This window comes from Mus musculus, chromosome 11, assembly GCF_000001635.26.
Source record: "Mus musculus strain C57BL/6J chromosome 11, GRCm38.p6 C57BL/6J".
In the NCBI taxonomy this organism is placed as follows: domain Eukaryota; kingdom Metazoa; phylum Chordata; class Mammalia; order Rodentia; family Muridae; genus Mus; species Mus musculus.
Window position 1 is genome coordinate 19,256,068 of NC_000077.6, and position 27,142 is coordinate 19,283,209.

Sequence of the window (27,142 nt, forward strand, 5' to 3'; positions counted from 1 at the left end):
AGGGGCCCGGGCAGATCTGATGTGGGTTTGCTTGGTATGCAGGGGAGCTGCAGCCTAGTGAAATCAGAGCTGTTTCTACTCAACCCTCTCACCATGCTTCCTGAGTCAGGCCACAAGCTCCTTGATGCTCACCGACCTCTGCTTTGAGAATGTAAACCCAAGACACTCCTAGAGGGCTCAGGTGTGGAGCCTGTGTTTTGCTTTTCTTACTTTCGTTTGATGCCAAGCGTGATTAAAGAAAATGTCTCCTAACTCTGAGTTCTTTAGAAGGCTTGCCTACTCAGGTCCAGACAAGCAATCCCATGAACTACTCCACCCACCCCCTGAAGCATCATTTCCACCCTAGGTAGAGAGGCCTCGGGATGGCTTCAAGATGATCAGCTTATTAATTTTCTGGTCCTCACTCCTGCTTTGCCCTGGGAGTAAGAGTGACGCAATTGTTTTCTACCTTGAGCATGACTTTAACCCTGAAAAGTTCTTAGAAGAGCTCTGCCCTAAACACCACACTGTAGAGAGTGAGTCTGCACCAAAGCAGTGGAGAGAGAGATTCTCCTCCCTCTTTTCCTATGCATAAATTAGAGACATTCGGTGCCTTTAAAAGAACGAGTACATATTTTCATTGTTCTCTTTTCCATCCCCTGGCCTCGGTCCATTGATTTATCTCTTTCTCTTTGGGGAAGGGGGTAGAATAGAGATTGGAACCCAGGCCCCCAAGCATGCTCAGCAACTGCTGGAGCACAGAGCCACATTCTCAGCCCTTTCCATTTCATGTTTATATACATACGACCCACTCCACTGCCACTCCCCAACACACACAAGTCCCAAGAAGCATAATTGAGCGGCTCCAGATTTAAAAGCCCTTCAGCCATTTGTGCCAGGGGCTCCCTGTAGCTTTAGCTTTGCTCAGCTCACTGTCTTCAGATGACAGGAACAAACACTAGCATCTCCCTCATAAAGGGGGGGGGGTTGTGGGGACTCATAGGAGCTGATATTTCTGAACCATAGTTTCACCCACTGCCCATTGCCCAGGCCCCATTCCTCTCCACCTCTCCTGAAGCCAGTCCTTGGTACAGCCTTCACCTCTGCCACTTCCCTCCACTTGTGCCATTGAAGGCTTCTCTATTCAGACTTGAATGAAGTTTGCCGTGTATACTGTATGGTCACTACATACCTACAATTTGCAGAATCTATCCTCCCTTTTTTCTTGCCCGTTCCCATTTCACATTAAGAATGGTTAGAATAAAATGACTTTCCAATCAAAGCCTTTGCGACAGCAAGACAGTTTTCCCTCTGGGTCTCGATGGAACCATCTTAGCAGCATCCTCCCCATTAAAGCTGAGCTCCACTAAGTGGCCTCCAGCAATGTTAGGCTGCACCTCTGTCTGGGGTCTGGGGTCTGTGCTCCCTGAACGAAGACCCCTTTTACTTCAACAAATCAGAATAACACCTATTTCAAATATAGTATTTGATGAAAGCAGATGTCAGCAGATCCTGCCTATGTAATTGATATTTGATTTATTCAAGATTTATGCATGCTGTGCCTTAGATTTATTAATGATAATCCCCGGCTCTTGTGTTTAATATAGTGGAACCAAAACATAATTTGCTGGGATCAGTCAGAAATGCATCAAAGTGATTAACTCTACATGCAAACCATTATGGAGCAACATCCCTACTGTGCACAGTGCAACAGAGGGAAAAATACAGTAATTGGCTTCACTTACACGAGTTAGACATTTGTGGCGAGTGCTATAAAAATGGTATCTCCTCTTATCTTTGATCCTGAATGTTCATACCCTCACCATCGTTTGATGTTCCTTTTTCTGCTATGATTCTCCTACCTGAAATCACATTTAGCTAAATCACACTTAGCAGGCACAATGTGAACACACACACACACACACACACACACACACACACACACACACATACACACACACACGCGCACACACACGCACACAAACATACACTATCATACAATAATTGCTGTACCTTATAAATAGTAGACTATCTTATGAAAACAAACAGGGAAAAGAGCTGTCTTTCTGAGGTTGTCCGCTGAGTGGCTCTGCCTCTGGTTTGAATGGGAGATACTTCTTTCAGCTCCCAAGAGGAGAAATGTGGTGCAGGGCCTGCTAACAGGAGCTGTGCTGGAAGGCACAGCTCCTACCACATCTGTCCCAGACATTGCCGGCCAGCAGTGGCACTACAGCTAGAATGGAATCTGGGGACTTGCCTGTTTCTCTCTCTCTCATCCTCTCTCTCTCTCTCTCTCTCTCTCTCTCTCTCTCTCTCTCAATTTACACTAGTTTTCTGGTCTTTACACGGTCGCTTTAGAATCATCCCACATCTGTCTTACTGTGTGTCATACTGCACACCCACTATTTTACTCAGGATTTGCTGATTTGCTTTGTTTTAGGCAATGAAAATTTGATTGGATGGACACCCGTTCTTTATAAATGTCCTTCTCCCTTGTTTTCTTTAACAAACAAACAAACAAACAGAAAAGGAAAGGAAAGGAAAGGAAAGGGAAGAGAAGAGAAGAGAAGAGAAGAGAAGAGAAGAGAAGAAAAGAAAAGAAAAGAAAAGAAAAGAAAAGAAAAGAAAAGAAAAGAAAAGAAAATTGTTCTATTTTTTTGAGACAGTTTCTCTGTGTGGCCCTGGCTGTCCTAGAACTCTCTCCAGAGACAAAGCTGGCCTGGAACCTCCTGGGGCTGGGATTAAAGGCATGCACTGCTACTACCCAGCTCCTAAGATACTTTTCTATCTAAGTAGCTGAGGGCAGTTTTATTTGAAAACTTTGAAAGTCAGCGCATACATGCAGCAAGCCTACAAGAACACATCCTGAAAGACAGCGGTCTCCTCTCTGCGTTGTGTCCTCTTCAGTGCCTCTCCTCAGAGGTAATCATGGTAGCAGCTTCTGGTATAATATTCCTGAAAATGTAAACATTAGGCCGCCACATATATGTGCCAGGTGTTTTTCATTTAGAGCTGTGTTTTAGAGCTGTGTGGTGTTTGCTGATAAGGAGCTATTTGATTCTTTTTCATTGCTATCTTTGATCATTTTTAATTGTTTAAAGAACTGCCTGGCCTTCAGTGCAGTACAATAAGCTCCACACTTGAAAAAAAAATGAAAAACTTTTGTTTGCAGCCTGAAAATTGGGGCTACAGTTTAGAGCAGTGATTCTCAGCCTTCCTACTGCTGTGACCCTTTAATACAGTGCCTCATGTGTGCTGACCCCCAACTATAGAATTATTTTTGTTGCTACTTCATAATTTTAAACTTGCTACTGTTATGAATTGTAACGTCCGTGTTTTCAGATTGTATTAGTTGGCCTCCGAGAAAGGGTTGTTTGACCCCCAAAGGGTGGAGATCCACAGGTTGAGAACCACTGGAATGAAGTGGCATCTGGTAAGGATTTAGAGGTCGGGATGCCCACTGCCATCCACCTTTTACAGTAAAGCCTGTGTAAATGGCCCTGGACTTTTCTGCTGCCCAGAATGTGCTATCTGTTTCCAGGTTGTATGGCAGTATATCATCATGGCCCTTGATGGGTAAGGACCTTAGTCAATCTCACACCTTTGCAGCTCATCGCAAGTCTTTCACATGTTAAGTAACTCTCATTAGCTTATATAGCTACTGTGACCCATGCTAACTTAAGTTTTAAGACACAGTCCCAGGACAGTCTCCATGGCCCCTGGTCTCCATGGCCAGCTCTATTGCCAGCTGGAACAGAACCTGTTTGGAAGATAGATTGGGACACCTTCTTATATTTTTCAAAGCCATCAAAGAATCACCTCCACAATCAAATGGAAACCTTTCTGCATTCTTCATCCTGGCCTGCCCCTAACCATCCCAGCCTTGGTTCTTAGGGCTATCTTCTACTCCCCAAACCCTGCAGCCTTCTGGCCCAAGCCCTCAACAGTTCACTCTCAGGGCACCTTTTCTTAGCTGCTGTAGAAGCAATTCCTGCCTGGGCAATCTGCGATCTATTTTCCTGCCCTAGAAGTTAATTGATTCCGGCTCCCAAGTGCCAGTGATTCTGAGAAACTGCATCTTTGCTCAGCAGCAGACCAGGTCCAGCCAGACCCACCTGGGGGAGACTGCCACAATGCAGCAGAGCCAGAGGAATCTGGGGCTCAAGTCTCAAAATTATGCCAGAGATCTGAGAAGTGGAAGGAATTTCATTTTTATGACCATCAGTCTCCATACGAGGAACCCAGGCAGCAGGAGAGAAGGAGATGCCACGGAAGGACTGGAAAGCAGTTTGCAGGCTCCTAGTCACTTCTCCAAGCTGACCCTCATGACCAGAGTCACCCTGGTGCGAATTGTACATTTGCAAGTGAGTCACCGAAGGAGGAATATTTCCTCACTATGGACCTCAGCCTCCTCTTCTGGGGAAGAAGTCTCCACTGGGTATTGTGGATACCGTATAGATAATAGGTGAGGAAACATCTTAACCAAAGGACACCGTGGGTATGCAGAGTTCTAAGCATCAAGAATGATACCAATAACAGGCACACTGGTGGTTATTCAAAATGGGCCCACTATTCATGCTGTAGCAATTCTCTTTGAGAAGGGCCATGAAGGCTGCAGATGCCTAGCCGTAGGTGTTGCAGGGGACACCTGAAGTCCATCTGCTTGTCCTCTACCCACATTCTCTTCAGGCTTGCCTCCTTCCACACACTCTGTTACTTCCCTTGAGTGTGTGGGACTGATGATTCCAAAGGAGCCATTTTTATTCTTGCTGAAGTGTATCATGAGGAGACTCCAAAGCAATAACTGCTTAAATAACTTCAGAGTGCCAGGAGAAAGGCTGACTTAGTCTACTCTGATCTTAAAAGCACACCCCTTTCCTGATGCCTGGATAGGAGTTGTACCCGTTCAGTCAGGGGGCTTGGTCATATTCAAGTTGCTGAAATGACACACAATGTTAAGAATGGGGTCACCAGGATTCAGAAACCTTTTTGTACTCTCGAGTTGCTCTTAACTGGGGTCGATTTGTAGGTTTGGGCATGTCTATAGCATTTAATTCCAGAATGGCAAGAGATTCAAGGCTGGGGGGAGGGGGGCACTGAGCAACAGGCATTTGTACAATATTAGAGCCGGAAGACAACCTTACAAATCCTGTTTAACAGCTTGTTTTCATTTATTTGGGATAGGCTCAGAGCAAGATTTATGAAATGAAGTGCTGTGCATGAGAGCAGTCAACACAAGTTGTATGAGTGAAGTTCTGTTCAACCTCGTGGAGATGGGGGTGGGGGGGAAACCCTGAGATAGCTCTGACTTTGGAATCAGAAACACTTGAAAATCACTGCTGCCCAGTCAGCCTCATTCTCACTGAGGAGGAGAGAATCACAAGAAGGTCTAGCTTATTGTTTGTTTGTTTGTTTGTTTGTTTGAATTAAACATAATACTTGTACAAGCTCCCCTATGGTCCATCACAATAATATGATATTTGCATCCAATTTGTAGTGTTGATTATCCTTTTTATCTTCAAATATTTATCATTAAGATGTGGTAGGAACTTTTGGTCTCTTCCAATGTTTTTCAAAATAATTGTCTATAACAGCAGTTCTCAACCCACGGGTTATGACCTGCTTGAGAGTCAAAAGATTCTTTCACAGGGGTCACATATTAGATCTTTACATTACAATTCATAACTAGCAAAATTAGTTATGAAGTAGCAAGGAAATAACTTTATGATTGGGCTCTCACCACAACATGAGGAACTGTATAGAATGGAAGTCTGAGAGTCACTGCTCTACAAGCTCGGTCTCCTGAATGATAAAACCTGTCTTCTTGAGAACTTGCTAGGAATTAGAATTTTGCAGCCCTCTCCAGACCTACCAGACACAGATGTAAGAAATTGAAGGGGTCCCTCTGAATGCTTTCTGATGCACCCTTACTTAACATTTGAGAGCCCGTCTCCACGTGCTCTGAGAGAATACAGCAGGCTCTTTCAGTAAAATTGAGCATCAGGTGAAGACAAGGGAAGGCTGTTTCCATCTCATGGAGAGTCTGGGTACACTGTCTATCTGGGAATAGTTCTCCTGTATGCTATACCCTCGAATCATCAGAAAGTGCCTGGTCCTACATTAGAAACAATCCTAGGAGCGGTTTTTCTTGACAAATGGCTTATGCATATATAATCAAGAGACTTTGATCTCAATAGATTATTATAAAGGGTTTGGCAGATAGTTCTAACTATTGTAAATGGATTGCTCCAGGCAAGGATGCTATTTCCCAGAAACTATATTTATTCAGAAGTAAAGCACACCTTAAAAATGGTGGGGTTTGATTTGGTTTGGTTTTGGTTTGGTTGGTTGGTTTTTGTTTTTGTTTGTTTGTTTTAGTTTTCAAGATACATTTTCCATGCATTATCTCATTTGATAATGCCCCCCACTTTAAACCTGGGATCTCACAACCTGTCTTTCCAAGTTTTAGGTATAAAGAAATGAAGAGCAGAGAAGTTAGCTGGATTTTCCATGGCCTCAGACCTAGATACAGAATGTTACAGAAGATCGTTAGAACCTGATTCTGTCGAATACCCAGTCTGTTGTTTCGGTTTTTGTTTCCCTAATGTTCTGGGAAATATATTAGGCAATTTTCTAAGATGTGAATTTGTAATGAAATTGGTTTCCTTTATGAGTCTCTATTCTTCCCTCTCTCTTCTGTTTTTCATGTCTGGTAGTAATGGTCTTCATAAACACCTAAAATTGTGAAATCCCAGGTCAATGATTAGACAGGGAGCTCCCTGCCCCATCTCCCTTACAGGTGAGATGTGAGATGCCGTAACTAAGGCAACTGTTCCCTTCTAATCTTATTGGTGGGCATCTGTTTCTAGTTGTAAATGGCCAAACATCCCCTTTACAGGAAAACTAATAACATCTTAACATATGGTCTTGAATCTGGGCTGCCAAATGACCTTGCATGGAGATTAATTGAAGGTGTTAATGGCATAGTTCCCAGCCAGAAATGTCAAAATACTGGCTTGGTCTTCTCTGTACATATTTCACGAGGATTTGCTAGCGATACTGAGAGCTGGATTAACTTTAAATACAAAGAAAAACACTATTACTTCAGCAACCACCCGCAAGGCACATTCATGTAGCTAAGGAATCTGTATTAGTGCTCAAGGCAGGGTGCAGACTAATGAATTTGACATCCCATTTTGACCCCCGGGAAAATTTCTTAGGATACAATCTTCTTAGGTGGAGGTAATGCAAGCATCAACATTCTTTTGAGGGTGAATTTTTTTCTATGATTTTCTATAATATTCTCATGGAATATGCCATTAGAGATTAGAGTTGATTTTTGTGCATCCAGCCAACAGCTCATGGGTCACATATTCCCTATGATAGCTATGGATTCATCCTAATACCAAATTGTAAATTTAAAACATTATGAGGTGTGTGCATGTGTGTATCTTTTAATTACTACACAAACTTTATAGATGATAGCATGTCACAATACCAAAAGGTTGGTCTCAGCTATGTGCCCACCTCATACTTCCCTCTCTACCTTGCCCGTGCTACAGAAATGGTCCAAATACCATAAGAAAAAAAAATCCTATACTTTGAAAATTAAATATTTGCATGGAAATATGTTCAACCTTCAGAGTCCTTCAAGTTTAGTTAAAATTATCAATGTCATGCTTTAGTGGTATAGTCATGGTATAATTTTACTTTCACTGGTTCCTTATTATTACCCTGTTGTTATATGTGTATATAAGCCTTTTGAGTTATTAATTACAGACATAAAAGTAAACATAAAATACTTTCCTTTCAATCACAATTTTACAAACCAATAAACTCTAAGGAAAGATGAACTATGTTTAAAGAACAGTGAGGATTACTTGGTGGAGCCTGTCTCTGCCCAATTTACTCAGTTCTCTAGGTCAAAGGAGGCATACTACAAATGGCAAGGCCAAATCAGCTGCTGGCTGCCCAATCGATGGGAAAGTAAGAGTACCTTGGTCCAACCAGAGTTGAAAGAAGCAGAAGGAAATTAACACGTGTCATTACTGTGCACATTACACATTGGTTTCATGAGCTAATGAAATCCAGCTAGGTGCGTTTCCTGTGGGCTCCCAAAACTAGCACCCATCTGTACTTATAGAGGAATATTTTGTATTATCAAAAAACACATAAGTAAACCCTCACTTTTTTACATGATTCGTTTTATTATTTAAAACTATATATACATGTATGGGTATGTGCGCATGAGTGCAGATCCCCCAACTCCCCGCAGTCCATAGGCATTGGGCGCTCTAGAGCTAGGCTTACAAGCGGTAACAAAATCTCCCAGCACGGGTTCTGAGAATTAAACTCCAGTCCTTCGCAAGAGCAGCAAGTGTTCTTAACTGCGGGGCCATCTCTGTAGCCCCTCCAAATTCGCTTTTAAAAAATAAAAATAAGAGCGTAACCCTTTATGTTTAGATGAAAGAAGATGGAATGGATCAGCTTTATCTAATTATCTAAATTAAATAAGAGGAAAAACAAATATAAGAATGACGTAAAGCACTCTACGTCGCATTCACTTGGCTTTCCAGGGGGTCAAGGCCCTCAGAAAACTCATCTAGGCTCTCGAAATTCTTCATACATTTTCCTCTCAAGAAAATGCAACTGATAGGTAGGAATCCCACAAACAATAAAAGAAAAATGCTGAATGCTGACTATCCCGGGAGTGCCAGGTTCAGGTCCCAGTGAGCAGGAAACACCAATAGAGTTATAAAAAGATTCTGTGGCCCTGCACGTTGCAAATCCGCCATAGACTCTTTTGCCTCATTCTGAAATGAGCCGGTAGACAGATATCTCGGTGGAGAAGGCAATTAATGGGAGAGAAATCAGCTCCTTCCGTTGCTTTCTCCATTCGCTCCCTCCTAATCCTTTCAGATCTCCCTCGAGTCCAATTTGGGAATTCTTGCAAAGGCTAAGGTCCAGCAGCTTAACAGCTATTAAACACGATCATAAAGTGAAGACGCGTCCTGTGATTTGGGCTCTTGGCAGCATCAGAGTCGTATGGCAAATGGCATAACTCCTTTACTGAAGAAAATAATAATAATAATGGCAGAGCCGAAGGGAGGGGATGTGGACAAACCAGATTGGGAGTTTCAGATGGCCACCTACAGAGCATACTAACCCATGCTATTTAGTATCTGTGAGTTCTACCAGTGTGCATTATTAAATTCATGTATTATTGAATCATGAATCCTTGTTCCCTGATAAGAAATGGAGATGATTTTTTTTTTTTTTGGTTTAAATTAAAGCCCTGCCTCCTTATTTGAATAAAACTGCATTATGAGCTGCCTAGCATGCTAATCAGAAAACTGCATTAAGCAGGTAAGGCCATATGAATTAAAAAATAATGAAACAAGACTTTCCAGCCAGACATTGTTCCCTCGCCTGCTTTTCATGACAGCGGATTTCCTACTCGGAGTTGATAAGACAACGGCAAATGAAGATAACAACATGAGAGGGAAATCACTCACTCTAATGGGCTCCACCTGTGCAGACTGCAGCTCATTTACATGGCTGCAGAAAAATTAGAAATCACGCGGCAATTAGTCTGTTCTAGATTATGCAGTGTGTCAACTGATACTACTCAGGAGGGCACTCGTGCTAAAATGGTTTCAGAAGATAAATCTACCTCCTATACAAACAGTTTTAATTACCTGGAAAACGGCATTGCCTATTGAGAAATCTCCATTGTGAACCTGTGCTGCACTCCTGCTATTGAAATCAGATGTTGGGAAATTCCAGTGTTTATGTAATAGACTCATACAGTATTTGATGACTTGTTGAAAATGAAACGGGGCCTCTTGGTCAGGTCCCCAGTTGTTCATCAAAGGCCTCTCTTCTCTTGTCTCCTTCAGAGTTGGTCTAGGGAAGGTTGGAGAGAGCTGAGTTTTGGTTTTACCGCTTCTGTGTATGTGACCCTTGCGTCTTGGGCCTTTGCACTTGTAGGTCTATGCAAATCTGATCATCTGTTTTAAAGTAATTTCAAACATGAAGCTCAAGTAAAGACACCAAGCAACTACAACTTGTGAATAAAATAGAACAGTGATTAAAATTGTAGATACTCACGATACAAGGTAAACTCTTCCCATTCATTGTGGGTTTGAAATGAGTAAAGCGAGAGGACAAAGATAGTCATTAAAATCCAGTTCTGACAATTAGCAGAGCTCCTTTAAAGTTTGAAGCTTTGCTTTGATTTGCTCACAGAGACACTTATGTAGACACACCCACTCCATTAATTTTGTCTTTGTTGCTCCAGGGTTTTGTGATTGTACTTAGGGTAAGGCAGTTGCGGCTGGATTGCTGGTTACGTTCACAGAGGAAGCAGTGTTGAAATGGGTACTCTGTAGGAAAAACTTCAAACCTTGAGATGTGACTTAAATTAAACTTCTTAATATGCTACTTAAATCATGCTTTATATTGCTTTGGAGGGAAGGTCAAAGGTTTCTTCAAAAATATCAGGTAAACCTTTGCATTATCTTTTATAGTTTCTTCCTGAAGCAACCTAGAACATGGGTTATAGCTGGCAAATGGAACCAGAAAATTGCTTAAAAGTCAGGTAAACATGCACACTCACTACAAAAGCAAAATTGTGTGGAAGCTTCCTTTAGCATAGTGTGGTTTTATTCTCTGCAATCTGCCTTCAGGATTAATTCAGTATTGTAACCCAGACTCAAGAAGTGGCTCCTATGGGACTGTAGGGTCCCAGCTTTCATTCTTTGTCCCATGTGCATTGCCAGCAAGGCTCCCTCTAGGAAAAGGTGTCAAGAGGATACAGTGTATCAAACATTGATGAGGTCCCTTCCTGAGCAGCAAGATGAATTTAGCATATCAAAGACTCTGAAATGTGCTGTAATAGAACAACTTGGAGCCAGAGTTTTCTTAATTGAACAAGAAACATTGTCCCAGGTCTTTAGGCAATGCAGCAAGTATATGTTGTGGACTCTTCTCCTGAAGAGCCCACAACATATGCTCTACAATGTAAGCATGAATTGCTCAGTGTTGGCATTTCCTATGGAGAAGACACGAGGTCACAGACCACTGCTCATGACCCCTGAGAACACAGGAAAGATTTTACTATCTGAGTGATCTGGAGTCTTTCAAAAGCAGTTTTCCTCTCATCTCAAGGTCTATCAGAGCCACATATGCAAACAAGTGCACACAGATAGATGGATACTGACACACAGTCTCAGCTGATCCAGCTTCATCAAAGCCTTATTCAGTCTTCTGACTGAGACTCCTTAAATAAACCACTGAACACAGAAAATGGTTTGAGTGACTGTTTTCCAAGGCTGTACTTAATCAGTGTCAACCTAGATGCCTAGGAAGAAAGCTAATTCATTGCACACAGTGAACAGCTTAAGGCATTTGGGGCATAATTCTTTTTCAGAACCAGGCTCTGGCAGTGTGCCAGCAATATTTTTAGGCTAATCCATTTCTTTTCTGGCAGTATTCCCTCTCACTTTACTTCACCTTCCCTGAAAAGCAGTGTGATGTGCTGGACCATGTTGAATCAATGAGCAATAATAGATCACTTGATCAGGGAGTGGTCTTAAGCAGCATGACTCCTTGTTCTCATTTGATAGATGAGAGCAGTAAGACCTACATGGATCCACCAAATTTTGGGGGTTGACACACTGAGTCAGGCATGAAAGAGCAAGGCTTCTATGACCTTCACACTACCCCTGAGCCATAGGGGTAGACCCAGAATTCCAAACACTGCCGTGGACCACAGCCTTTCTGAAAGGGAGGAAACAGACTCCATTCAAAAGAGTCCTTGAGAGTTCATCAGTTTAAGCTAAATGGGACTTCCAGGAGCCAGAAATGCAGAGAGAGAAAGACATCAAGAAAATCAAAAGTCCTCTCTCTCCAGCCCCTTGGAACTGTGCATGAATTAGGAGAGAATGAGGTCAGTCAACAGCAGCCCCTCAGATAATGTGTGTGTGTGTGTGTGTGTGTGTGTGTGTGTGTGTGTGAATGCATCTCTGAGGTGACAGTGCTAACTTGCCAGCAATCACTTTGCTAAGAAAAGGATATTAATCATTATCATTAATATGTCAGCAGTTGAGTAGGAGAATGTGTTGGGTAGAAGAGACTGATTTGGGGGAAAGACTTCAACCAATAAAGATCACATTTACACAAGGCTGGTCCCAACAGCCAATGGGAAAGTCACTGTTAAAAAGCAAGGATGCAGACCCTTGGTCTTTCGAAGATCATATGCCCCAGTACAGGGGTATGCCAGGGCCAGGAAGCGGGAGTGGGTGGGTTGGGGAGCAGGGCAGGGGTAGGGTATAGGGAACTTTTGGGATAGCATTTGAAATGTAAATGAAGAAAATTTCTAATAAAAAATGAAATGAGAAAAAAAAGCAATGATGCCAAGGTTAACAATGAAATTTTATGAACAGAGTATCAAGCCCCACACTACCTATGGACTAATACTTATTCTATTAGTGTGATGCTTGGTGAGGTTGCCATACACTGTGCACATGAGACTGGGGATTCAAACTGGAATTGACTAACTTTCATAATACTCGAAGGTGATATGCAAGCATCCATAGCAGAAAGGTAACACTACCCAACTGTGATGTCTATGAACCACAATGACCAGAACATCAAGATATATCCCAGTGTGCATTCGCACACTTATATGTAGGGAGTAGCCAATAGTCATCTAATTGGACTTAAAGGCCTCCTCAATAGCAGGAAATGTAGGCCTGGTACTACACACCTAATTAAGAACCCAAGGATGGAGAAATCATAGACCATAGAGGAGAACCTACTACTTCTACTTTCCTAAACCAGTGTGGTTTCTAGCTGTATTCTAAACACCATTACACTCAGATGCAAGTGTAGCTTATAAGGCATTTTTCAGAGCATTACACATGGTAAAAGTACAGAGAATACTTGAGCATTCAATGCTAATTAACACACTACAACACAATCACTATACCTAAGGCTCAGAGACCATTGGGAAAGAGAGAGTAGAAAGACTGTTAGAGCTGGAGGACCATGATACCAGTAGTGAAATTGTATCTCCTAGAAATAACAAGGAAGCTGCACCAATGATATCTCAATAATGCAGTTGACTATCAAGACCTGTACGATAATAACTCCAGTTGACAATGTCAACATAGATGGGTGGAAAAGCATTTCATAAGGTCTCACCCCTGAAGAGCCAAAGGCACTCAATGGCTACAGAGAGAATCAGTTGTCCTCTGGGATGTGCCCCCAGTTAGTTATCGAATCCCAAGTGGTCAGCCCAAATCATATCTTTGTATGCGTGATACTATGTGGAATCAGTAAGTAAGGGGTAGTGAAAGAAGAGATGATGAACTTAAGAGAGAAGGGTAGGGGCACACAGAAGGAGCCAAGAAGAGGCGAGGAGAAGGGTGTAAATGATGGAAACACAGTACTTATGTCTGAATTTCTCAAAACAATAAAAACTTAAATTAAAAAAATAAAGTAATCTGTACTGAGAGCTATTTTTAATGAGTGAGAACTACTTTAAAGTATAAGAATGAGGGAAGAAAAATCTTAAATATCTATGGATTTGATTACATGAAATATAAAATAGTACAGGTTGGAAACTGACAAAGTCTAAAGCAAGCTGAGAAAGTGGTTCCCATCAGCACAGCAGGGTCACACATTGCATGCTAGTTAGGAGAGAAAGACATCTCCTGGGTTTTAGACAAGGTGGAACTAGCTGCATCAGACTTCTGGTGGAAACCTGGTTTCCCCTGTGGAAACCTGTTCTTGGCCATAGCTTTCCATTTCCTGAGGTCAGGAATGTCTTCTCATAGCATCTTGAAGTGACTGTAGTGTGTAGCTTTATAGCTACTGCATTTAGCTACAGATCGGCTGCACTACCAGCCCCTCCCAGCTTCCCTTTTGTTCTACCCACCTTTGTTCTGGGAGGTGATCCCAAAACCAACTCCTGCCCAAGACCCTTGAATCCTCTAATCAAACACACACACACACACACACACACACACACACACACACACACACACACACACACACAGAGTTTGTTACTTTATACCTTTCCTTCTAGGCACAGTTGCTGGGCGTTACTATCTCCTACCTGGAAAAGCATGACCTTATCAATTTATTATCTCAGTCTCTCCACATGTCCTAACCTTCAGTGCCTAGTCCCACCTAGCCTCTGACAAACATCCTTGGCCACCTGTCTGTAGTGGAGGCCACAGCCACAGCCTTCCCTGAGACTTCACAGGTTTACTGCATTCTTTCTCCAAAGCATGGCAGAAAGGCTTCTCTCCTTCCTTGTGTCTCCTTTTCCTCCTGGGCTCTGGAAATCCCACCTATACCTTCTGCGCAGCAATTAGCCCTTGGCTTTCTTTACTAACAAATCAAGAACCAATTAGGTAACAAGATCCTAGCATCAGGACCTCCCTTTACAACTGTTCGCTACAGTTACTGGATGATCTACCTGGACTCATGCTATCCAAGGACCTCTGTTTCCCATGCTAAGCTTTATCTTCATTTCCTCAACCACTTTGGTAAAGGTGCCTATAGTGCAAAATTTGCTACCTACCTTTTTGTTTTTGATGCAGGCCCAGGGCCAAAATTCTCATGCCCTTGCCAGCCATTAAAAAGGAAAAGGGCTGCAGAATGTAATGAATGGCAGAGCAAATGCAGCAGACAAAGCCACACTGGGACACAAAGACCATTGAGAAAATGCTGAGAGTCTGTCATATAATGCACAGGGGAGGGTGGAACCCACCATTACTTGCTACCCTTGACTGTCAGCAGTTAAAACTGGAATCAAAGTTTGCCCAGCATTGGTATACTGAAATAACCCTATAGCTGTAAGACTAAGAAGGCTCAGGTCCCTATCTTTTCTCCATCTCTACTTACTGCCTGGATGATCTCATCCTGAATCATGTCTTTGAATAGCAGAAAGCGCTGACTACTTGGAAATGTATGTCTCCAGCATAGACCTTAGCCCTGAACTTCAGACTCATAGATCCAATGGCCTCCTTGACATCTGTCTTGAAAATCTAAACATATCACAGACATTTACCTCTCAAATAGAGCTCTTGATCCCTTCTCTCTCACACACATCTCTTCTCTGTGTCAAAAAATTCAATTCCATTCTTCCTGTTCCTCTGTTTTACCTTTCACCCATCCCTTCCTCCAGTTAAGCTGGAAATGCTGTTGGCTATTAGCTTCAAAATATACCCACCATCTGACCACATCCCTACTTACTTTGGAAGTCTTCTGACCCAAGCTGCCATCGTGGCTCACTTCAGTTAATCACCAGCATCTCTAACTCACCTCCCCGACATTGCCCTGAGCACCTGTATCTGTGCTCACCCCAGTCACACCTTTATCTGGAACTGCAATGTCTTTGAGGATGACCTCAGTACAGTGGTCAGAAGACCTTATTGATTAGCCACTCCAGTCTGAGCTCCTTTCACAAATCAAAGTTGTACTGCATTCCCTCTCCTGTGTGTGTGTGTATGTGTGTGTGTGTGTGTGTGTGTGTGTGTGTGTGTGTGTGTGTGTGTGTAAGTGGAGGTGAGAGATGGGTGTCTTCTCAGTTTCCACTTTAGTTTTTGAGACACAGTCTCTCACTAAATATTAGAGCTCGATATTTCTGCTAGCATAATTACTCAGTGAGGCACAAGGGCTTCCTGTCCCACCTGTCCCTGCCTAGACTGGGATTTTAATTAAGTGTGCACCACCACATCCACCTTTTGCTTTGCTTTGCATCAATGCTGGAGATCTGAACTTAGGTCCTCAGCTTTATGAAACAAGTCTTTAACTCATTGAGCCATCTTCCCAGCCCTTACTCCTGTATTTCCTACCCTGCTCTGTCCACATTGGATTTATTGAGTAGATTTTTAAAACTATGCAAAAGTGCTTAGGTTTCAAAATGTATCCAGCATTTCTGTTTCCTTGACCAGGGCTCCTCCAACATCAGTAAGCTAACCCCCTCTCTTAAGTCTATTTTGAATGACATTGTCCCCAACCTTGTTCTAGACTACATTATTTATGGTCATACTTCTCTGTCTGACATCCTCTGCTCTAGTCTCTGTTGTGCACTTCTCATGCATTTTCATTATGGAGAAATTCAGCTCATGTTTGCATTTTATGTTCATGATGTTAATGTCTTATCTAAAATAAATCTTTGCCTAATGAAACCACAAAACACTTTCCCATACTTTCTAATGTGTTATGCCTTCTGAGGTTAGGGTTGGTCATGTGATCCATATTGACTCAAGCCTTATGCATACTATGAAGCAAAGGTTGAAGTTCTCTTTTTATGTATGGATAAACAATTACTTAATTAAATTATCTTAGAAGTTTTCTTAAAACCAACTTGTCATTTATGTTTGTGTCCATTTCTGGAATTTCTACATGGTTCCATTGGTCTACTCTCTTATCTTTTGTGAGTTTCAAACTGTCTTTATTAGTTCTATAGTGTTGATATGCCCTCTTCTATTATCCTTTTCACAAATATGTTGATCTTCTGGGCCTTCTAGATTTTCCAGTAGTGACATTTGAATAAACCTTTAAGAGTATACTCAAACAACTGTCATGATTTTAAGTGAGACTATCTTTATTTTAAATGTTTTAATCGAAATAGACTTACATCACATACTTTGCTTTTCCTCCCTCTAGTCCCTTCCAGCTGCCCCTCTTGGAACCCTTCCCAGTGTCCTACATTCTCAAGTTGACAGCTTCTTTCCCTTTGATTATATTTGTTACATGACAAAAATATGTGTATGCATATGTACACATATACAAATAGAATCTACTGAGTCTGTTTTTATTGTTTGTGTATATGGTCTGAGGTCTCACCACTCTGCATTGCATATGAACAAAGAGCCTCATTGTTGGGAGAAACTAACTCTCCTCTCAGCAGCCAATAGTTGTGTGCAGCTCTTTGTCAAGGGGTGGTATTCCAGAAAATTTCCCCCTTGCATGTTATCATGTTTGTTGATGTTGCTATTGTTCTGGTCTTATTCATGCAGATATTTTTAGGAGAGACTTACACAACAGGTGTCCTAGATTCTGGCTCTTCCATTCTTTCTGCCCCCTTTCTGATCATGTTTCCTGAGCAATAAATGAGGAAGTTCTGATGTAAGTGAATTTTCTGGGGCTGAGTTTCCCACATGTTTGTCTCCACATTGTGTCTAGTTGTAGCTTTCTGTGATGGTCTCAATTTGCTGTAAGGGAAGCTTCTTTGATGAGGGATGGTAGCTATAACTATCTGTAGGTAGAAGTGTAAGGTTTAGAATGTGGTAAGGGATCATGCTGGTCTAGCAAAATTATACTTTTGTGACTAAGGTCAACAACCTTACTAACTCTGGAAAGCTTGCTATGTTTCCAGTACTGGTCATGGTTCCCTTCCCATTGAGTGGGCCTTGAGTCTAGTTAGACAGCTGTTGATTGCCACTGATGCTGACATCTGAGTGCCACCTTTCTTGAACCATTATGGATATCTTGCCATAGTGGTATTGTCACAGTTCATAGGTATCACAGTTGCGTGAACTATTTAATGCTTCCTTCTTTTGCCATCTAGAATGGTTTTTTCTTGAACTCTGGAAGCTGGTCTGTAAGAAAAAGCCTTTCAGGTCTGGTTCAGTTTCATTCATTTGAGTCATGTGTCTGTCCTAAATGCATAGTGTCTTTAGAAACAGGGGTACACTCTCAACCTCTACGAGGCAACCAAGGGCCACATTAATAATCTATATTTTTTAAGGCTCACATTGACAACCTTAACCAACCTTTCAAACAGAAGTTTCTCATGGCTGGTACTAGGGATTCTATTAGTCTGCGGTTCTTGTGAAGAGTATTTTCAGCCCAAGTGGCTTAACTGCCTTTAAGACATCTGTGCATGTGCATGTACATGTGCATGCATGTGTTCCTGCCTGTGTGCATGTGTGTGTATACACTTATGTGTATTATGTATGACTTACGTAAATATAAAGTAATATGATGCCTAAGGCTGTATCAAAAAGCATTGGCATTATTTGTTCCTTCTGTACTGTCCTAGTCCTCCTTCTCTCCCTTCTCCCAATTTGGAGCCCCCTCCCTCCCTGCTATTCTCTTCCCCATGTTATATCATCTGTATTATGCTGTTTCCCTCCCTCTTCCCAATGTCTCTTTATAGCATTTTGTTTTCTGTGGCTATTCCATGCTCACATCTTAGGATCTGGAACAAGGAACTGCAGATGAGAGAGAATACACAGCATTTGTCTTTCTGGATTTGGTTTACTTCATTCAGTAAGGTCCTTTTCTAGGTCCATCTATTTATCTGAAAATTTGATTGTTCTTCATTGTTCTTTAGAGATGAATAGTATTTCAATATGTTTTTGTACCACATTTTCATTATCGATTCATCTGATGAAGGACATTTAAATAATTTCCATTTCCAGGCTATTATGAATGGGACAGCTACAAACATTGCAGAGCAAGTATTTGTGGAGTAGAACAATCAAAGCCTTTGGGGCATATGCTGAGGTGAGGTATAGATGGATTATACGATGACTTATATTTAGTTCTTAGAGGCTTTTCCACACTGATTTTCAGAATGGCTTCTCTAATTTGCATTCCCACCAACAAGGAATGAGGAGTCTTCTTTCTTCCCACCCCTCCAGTGTTTGCTTTCATTTGTTCTGTTCATCTTGGCGGTTTTGACTAGGATGAGATGAAATCTCAATGTTACTCCAATTTGCATTTCCCTAATTGATAAGGATGATGAATGCTTTTGGGGGTATTTCTTAACCATTTTGTTTCTTCTATTGGGAACTCAGACCCCCAGCTGTTTTTTGAGTTGGGTTCTTTGTTTACTCTGATCATCAAGTTCTTTGTGTTTTCTGGATATCAAGCACCTGTCAGATGTAGACCTGGCAAAGATCATCTCCCATTCTACGTGTTTCTTCTTCATTTGATTGATTGTTTCCTTAGCCATGGAGAAGTTTTTTGGTTACTCAAGGTCTCACTTGTCCATTGTTGGCTTAATTCCTTGGGAAGTAGAGTTGTGTTCAGAAAATCATTTCCTGTACATATATTGTGTAGGTTTCTGCCTGTTTTCTTCTAGCTGTTTTAGTGTTTCATTTTTCAAAGAGAGGTCTTTCATTAAGTAGGGTTATCTTAACCTACAGACTGATCTAGGGATGTTTTCTGTCTTTCTGACAGAGCCTCTAATTCATTTGTGGCACATTATCACTCCTTGCATTTATCCTTTAAGATCTCTCTCCCATGCCTCATGGAGTTTATTGTATTAATTTTGCAGATATGTTGCTATTTAAAACAGTTCTTGAAAATTTCAATTCTATGGGTGTGGGAGTGGGTGTGGGAGGGTCTGGGGGACTTTTAAGATAGCATTGGAAATGTAAATGAAATAAATACCCAATAATAAAAATAAATAAATAAATAAATAATAAATTAAAAAATTTCAACTCGGACTTTGTTTAAATAAATAAATAAATAGATATTGGCTTGTGTACAGAAATTTTGTATCAGGTGACTTTTGTAAACTTAGTAGTTCTAGGACACTTTCATAAGCTCTTAGAATTTTTCTACCTTTGTTTCTTACAGGAAAAAGAATCTTCCTTTCAGCTATTCAATCTGTGTTACTTTTGTTTTTCCTTCCCAATCACAATAGTTAGGGCCTTGTAGTAACTGAGTTATTTCTCAATAGTAGCAAGGAAGCAACAGTTCTATCTATCCTAAAGTTTGTTAGCTATAGCTGAGGTTTCTTTTGATTTCCGTAGCTATTTCTACCTTTTAAAACCATCTATTTATCTATTTAGTGCCACTACACACTTGTGGAGATCAGAAAACAGCTTGTAGGGGCTGGGTCTCTCCTACTTGGTAGATATTTTTATCAGTTTTTAGAAATTCCCCTGTGTTCCTGTTTTGCTGACATATTTTATTACGAATGTATGTGGAATTTTGTCAAATGCTCTTATGACATCTGTTGTGATCATATGCTTTTGTGGTCTAAATCCATTGATATGGTGATTTACATGAATTGATTTTCAGATATTGAACCAGTCTCCATTGTCACAGCAAACCCATATTAGTCACGACGTGTTACCTCCTTTATTTATTGCTGTATTCAAGTTGCTCAGTGCTCATAGGAGATTTTGCCTCTATTTTGAATCTATGCTCACGAGGCATCCTGGCCTGCAGGTCACTTTCCCTTGCTAGGCTATATACCCAGCCAAGGCAATGGCAATTCCATAAGATATAAATCACCCCTACCCCTATTTCTGGAAACCTTGCTGTGTGTTTGGCACCATTTCTTTCTTCAGTGCTGGCAGAATTCACTGGTGAGTGAGCTGAGCCTCATCTTTCTTGGAGGGTTTTAAATTAGGAGTTTAATTCCTTTAACAGATATAGACCTCCTCGAGTACTTGTTTCATCTTGAAAGAGTTTTAAAGATTCATATCTCTCACAATTTTTTCTTTGCACCTAAGATGTTCGATTTATGGGCATGGATTTCTGGCTATTTTCAAGATTCTCCCTTTGTCACTGCTTATCAGCATTTAGTTATGAGATAGATTGCCGTGCTTCCTTTCATGATTATTCTGAGCAGAACAAGGATCTTTCTCCAGCTTCTTGCTTCTATGGTTTTCCTCTATGTATCACATATTCTGCACTGATTATTATAAAAGCAGTGATCTCCAGCCCTTAAGTCAAGTATGTTCCCCATCTCAGGCTCAGGATTTTTTCTGTCTGTCTATCTATCTATCTATCTATCTATCTATCTATCTATCTATGGGGAGGAGAGAGAATATGTAACTTCATATATGTCCCTCTCCCTCCTCCTCTGTCTCATATATAATGCCAATGATCATATTGTCAAGAAATCTTATGACATCACCAGCCAATGGGAATGAAATGCTCTTAACCCCAGAAGCACAAACTACAGAAACTTCTTTTCTTCACAAAGTAAAGATAAATAAGTGAATGTTCTCCATTTAACAGTAGCTCTTTTAAAGCCTGGCTGCCAGTCCTACCACCTCTACCATGTCAGCATCGTGTTTCTGTTGACTGGCTGCATTCTCACTAAGGGTCATGATTTTTGTCTTTCTTTTATATACTGTTGACATACAAGGCACACACTTTAGTGAGTTTTGAGAAAGGTGTAGTGTCATACAACTCAATTGTGAAACAGAATTCTTCTCTAGTCCTCAAAAATTGTCTTTTACTTCATTGAATTCAATCTGCTTCCTCAGGCCACCAGTGCTGAAAATCACTGAACTGATCTTCCTGGTCTTTTGGAAAGATTTTCATGCAAATGAAATCACGCAGTGCAGCAGCATTTGTGCCTGGCTTCTGTTGCTGATCACAATGCCTTTGGAGCAGAGCTGATGTTTGCTCTATAAATTCAGTCTTCCCTTTTGCTGTGGCTTTGTAAACTGTGTTTATTCATCTACTGCACTGGTGGGTATTGGCATTATTTCTCAGGTTTGTCCTTCAAGACCAAACTTCACCAAATATTTGAGAACAGGCATTTTAAAATGCCATGATTTTATTTTTTTCTTGGAAAAATATCTACCTGGTGAAGTTTTGTAGGTTTTCCAGCGTTGTTGGCTCCTAGTTTCCTCTCACACAGAAAAGAACCAACAGGAAACATTGGCCATGAGAACTTCCGCACCTCTTCCCTTTCTCCCTCTCCCTCCCTGTGCGTGCCTCCCCTCTTCCCCTCCCCTTCTCCCTGCCTCTCTATTTAGCCTCCACAAACTGTTATTTCTGACTCTTCACTCAGCAAGACTAGTGATCTCTGTTTTTTCTGTACCACGCTGAAAGAGAACCTGCCTTGCAGACTGCCCACGCCTCCTGTGGGCTCTTTCAGACCTCTCGTCTCTCAACACCAGAAACATGCTTCCCAGCTCTTGAGGTCTGCAAGGCTCCTCATGCTTGGCCTGGTTTCACTGGTTGCCTGAAGTAGCTGAGCTTCAGTGTAAAGTTGCTGTACATGTGGTGTTGAGCCTTGTGAAATGTTTCTTTTCTACATCAGTTTGAGACAGGACACAATGAATTCCTTTAACCAACCTCACACTGCAAGAAGGCTCTGCTGGTGTCCACTTGAGAGATGAGTCTACCAGACTGAAGTGAATTAGTTTAAATATATGCTTGGACTTAATTGGCTCACTAATAAAAAAAAAACTTTCACTATTCATTTAACAAATGTTTTTATACTTCTCTTATGGAACAAAGATTACACTAACATCTAATATGAGTGGGGCATGGTTTTGTTTTTACCTTTCCACTTATTTTTTGAGCAATTTTGAAGATTAAAAGTACTATTCCCCAAAAGTTTGGAAGAAATTTCTCTTAATGTTGCCCATGCCTGAAACAGTTTGTAAATCTATAATTACTATTTTAATTTATTTTGTGGTTACTTTTCTATAGATGGGTTGTTTTTTACCTCCTTCAGATTTTGCATTTTATGTTGTTCAGAAACGTCATGATTTTCTACTTTAAAGCCAAATATTTCATTGCAAATCATGCTTTAGTGATGACTTCCAAACTATATATTATTTCATTTTTATTTAGTTTAAAATATTTCTTAAAAATGCCTATTTTTTGAGAGACTTTGAAAAAGTATGTGTTTTCTTTTCCAGAAATATGATCATTTTAAAAGAATTTTTTTATATTTCTTGTTGAGACTTGGCATTTCGGCTCAACAATCCCATTGTTTTGAAGGCTGGGAGAAGAGGTTCAACAGTCCCATTGGTTTGAAGGCTGGTGGAAGTGGTTCATCGTGAGTTCAAGCCCAATCTTTGCTATATAATAAGTTCCAGACCAGCCTAGGCTGGAGAGTGAAGCCCTACCCTCAAAAATAAATGAATGAAAAAGTAAATAAATTCATTATTGATTTTAAATATATTGGATTATAAACTTAAAAGCTTAAGTCATTATGTCATTAATCTTTCATATGTATTGGAGTTGGCATGTGTGCTTTAATATTAGGCTTATTTTTGGTGTAATTCTGTCCATGGATGTTTTATGTGATGTTCCAAACAGAATGTACTTCCCCTATGCATTTTTCATAAAGGTATTTAAATAGAGAAAAGCAGAGATAAGAAGTCTGAGATTATTAATCATGTCATTCCTGTTTTCTACATCTGCATCTTTAATATGCTTGATGCTTCTGCATCTGACAGCGACTTAAAGTCTCCAAGCGACTGTGGAGTGTACTCCCTTCTTGTCTCACTATTCCCATTTGTAAATGCACACCACTCTGTGTGTGTGCACTCACCACTGCCACAGCTTCTGATGTCTTACCTCATGATGTTGTAGTGATACCTAGATAGGAACTGCCAAGAAGCTAATGTTTTCCTTCACCACAATAAATCTACATTTAAAGACATCAGTCTGCTGTTTGCTTCTGTGAATGTCACTCTCAACCTTGTCCAAATGCTTTGAAGAGGCTTTTCTAATTCTTGTGTTTTTGGGTGAACTTCTGATTTCTCTTATTGGGTTTATATATCCTTCTGATTGAGTCTCATGCTTTTGTGTGTGTGTGTGTGTGTGTGTACATACAAATATATATATATATAATTTTCACTTACAAAATACATTAGTGAAGTTGACCACAGCTCCCACTTGCCCAGCCTTGGGGTCTTTTGACTAGGAAAGTCATTTCCATACAAGTGGAATAGTTAAATTTTGATGAACATTTGGAATACCTCAAATATAGAAGTTGGATAGATTTACAGAATCTTAGGTTTTCACATTCTTAAAATTTTGAATTTATAATGGAAAGTAAAAAACAATAGCACTGTCTAGTGAATTTCTGCTGTGCACTAGGCAGTCAGAAAGCAGACCTCTGAGCAAACAGGTAAACAGTATCACTCTTCATGTGAACTCACCTAGTAGCCCTGACTCAAGCACTGGGTTCTTCATGATATGGCAGTGAGAATCAATTTAATTAAACCCTACACGAACTTGACTCTCAAAGCTGTACTGAATAAAACTGCACATATATCAATGAGAAAATATTTAGAAACGGCTCCCTACACTTCTAGAAAAATTGGTAACGTGTAAAAATGTGCTAAGCTGAGCATAATGTCTGACGGACACACTGTGTAACTGAGCATCTGTGCAAATTGCTTTGGAATAATGGAAGATACAAAATTATAAGCTCTTATGTCTGACCGGTAAAAGCCACTGCTATCTGTCTGCTGGCTAACAAGATGGTCTCACACTGGACACTGCCCCATTTCCATGCACCACACTGTTGCTTCCGGTGTTTGAACCACCCTACCTTTGTGCATCAGACAAAATCCTATCCATCTTCCCAGTCCCATGTTAAGCAATCCTCCATATAAGACTATTTCCTATTCATCAGAGCCAAAATAAGACCTTGGTTTCTATCCTTATAGTTCTTTATGCCAAGTCCACTTCACATCACTTATTTCACTGAATTTAAATCACCATTACTGATGTATAAAATGGATTTTCTCCCACTGTTTATCACCTAGCATAGTACATGTGTGTTTATATATAAATAGCTGCTGAGTGGGGTGTGTGGGATCTGGACATTGAAAGATACAGGGAAACATTGCCCAAACACTTCATTTATAAATTCATATCTGGTGTTTTCTCAAAGAGATAAGCACTGGACTCAGAACTTCACAAAGAGTGGACCAGAAACCCTGGCGTCCACTCCCCAGAAGCACATTATGTTTTCTGTTACTGCAATGAATCCCATGATAAAAGCCACTTTTGGAAGGAAGGGTAGCTCACAGTCTGAAGTTACAGTCTGTCGTGCCAAAGGAGTCTTAGCAGCAGTACCTGAAGCAGTGCTGACTCCATTAAAGAGGCAGAGAGCTAGAAATGCTATGTTCAACTCACTTTCTCTGTGGACGCCAGACTCGCCAGCAAGGAAGACACCACAACAGGATTCTTCTGCACATGTTTATTGGGAGAGCTTAATAGAGAAGGCGAAGGAACTGGTGCTGCTTATATAGGCCTAGGAGTGGTGTGTCTATACCTGATTGGTTGTGCTTTCAGTACCTCATTTACATTCCCCGGGATGGGCTGTGATATGGCGCGAAACCCTTATGCACATGCTCACATTGGTTGTTTACCTGAACTTACGGGCGGTAGCCAGCGGTAGCCAGAGCCATCTTGTAATGCCGTATGTGGCTTCCCACATTTCTCCTTTTCTGTTCTCAAGGATTGTAGCCCAGGGAATGTTGCCACCTACTGTGGGCATATCCTTCCACTTTTGTTAATCTAATTAAGATAGTTCCCAGAGGCCCATCTCCCAGGTGAATGTATATTTCATCAACAGTAGTTTTTGGTCTTCTGACATATGGGATATCTTTTGTTCCATTTTGAAAGATATTAAAAGATAGCCTTGCAAAATTGTGGGACTATCTACAGGATAGATGCTTAAATTTGAGGAAAAGTCATGGGGAACCCATAAGATAGAAACAAGCTAAATGTGTGTAAATGTGTATGGGGGTGATAAATAAATTATTCTCAAGTTTCATTTTCCTGTTGCTATTATTTTTGGAATCAGAACAAATCTAAATCTGAAGCATAATTCTACTACATCTTTACTTCTTAAATACAAGATAGTTTTATTCTTTTTTAAAATCCTAATTTTCCCATCTCTAAGATGTCTTGTGTTCTCATCTCTAATACATGTAGAACACACACACAGAGGCATGCATGCACACATGCATGTGCTCATACATGCACACACATACATCAAGTGTGGTAGCACCTTTACCAAACATAAGGATGTGTCATTAATGGTCATCTATGGTTTTTGAAAACTAGTAGTCAAGCCGACTTACAGGTTGATGATCATGCACACGTACATTTGGGCTTCAACAGCCCTTTAAGCACAGTCCAAATATTTACTTTTATGCTGTCTTTCTTCTTCTAACACCTAAGTGTCAATTTTAATAGAGACCGCATGTCCATATATTGATTGCTTCATCTTGCTCTTGCTCTGCTTCAGTTCGGGTACTCAGGAAGAATTCCTAATGTTGGATACATTTCTAAAAACTGTCTATTTGGGAAGAACAGGGATGAAGACGAAAAAGATGAGGGTATAGAAAAAGGATTGCATGTTGTCTAAAGTAAAACACCCTTTGTGGCCAAAGTTTCATTTATTCAATAAATAAAAATGGAAGTGAGCTCCAACTTCAACAAGGTCAAATTTCCCTTATAGCTGCGAAACCACAGCACCCTAACGGCTGCTAAATATGTCAACACATGACCTTCTCCTCGCCAGTGTGGAGAGATGACTTATGAGCTGGTCTGACAATCTTTAAAGGTTTAAATACCCTGCTCTTATAACAAGTGTCGCCCCTTCATTTGATGGCAAATGATTGTGGGTTCTTAGAGAAAGGGTAGAATTTCTGCAAGAAGGAAAAACTACACTTGGAAGCTACCTGCAGTCAGCTCTGTCCTTCCTTCTGGTGGGTGAGCTTATTGCTGGCCCTAAGCTGCCTAGTGAACAGACTTTGCTTGGGGAGGCTAAGTTTCTTCTCCATTCCAAATACCCAGAAAGGAAAAGGTGACGCTATCTGCGGTGCGGCTGGCTGGGCTGCCAGCAGCTGCTTATTCGGAAAGGTTTTAGAAGATGTGTTATGAGGCATGGTAATGTGTGTCATTTTTCATGACTGAGTCAAAGGATTTAGCAGGTCGGGTGTATGAAGTTGGACTTGACAGTGGAAAATACCAAATAATGTGTGAGGTTTGCCTCATACCAGTGCCTGGGCTCTCCTAACATCAGAGCCTGGGGAAGAGGGCATGGTTTCTTGGAATGCTGAATGAAGCTGAGTTAAGAGATGGGAAATTTGGCTGAACCAACTCAAAAGTCATTTTTATATGAAGACAAAAGAAATTTTCATTGTTGAAAATATCCCTCCACTTAGAAGTTCTTAGTAGTGACCGTGAATGGTCTTTGAAAAGTATAAAATAAAGAACTTGGCATTTCTTATTGTAAGAAATAGGAGATGGCTTTAAAGAAAGTACAATTCAGCTTCTATTGAGGCTTTCTTTTTCTCTTTGTTTGTTTGTTTTGTTTTTGATGTTTGTGTTCAGTAGAAACTGAGGGATTCTTTGCTAAGGATTCTCATTCCACTCTCATGGAAACTCCAATGAAGGGAAG

The 27,142-nt window shown here is 40.8% G+C and overlaps 1 pseudogene; it reads left to right on the forward strand.

Moving 5' to 3' along the window:
• The first annotated feature begins 4,112 nt into the window (after positions 1-4,112).
• Positions 4,113-27,142, forward strand: part of Gm12026 — a 124,561-nt pseudogene continuing 101,531 nt past the window's right edge.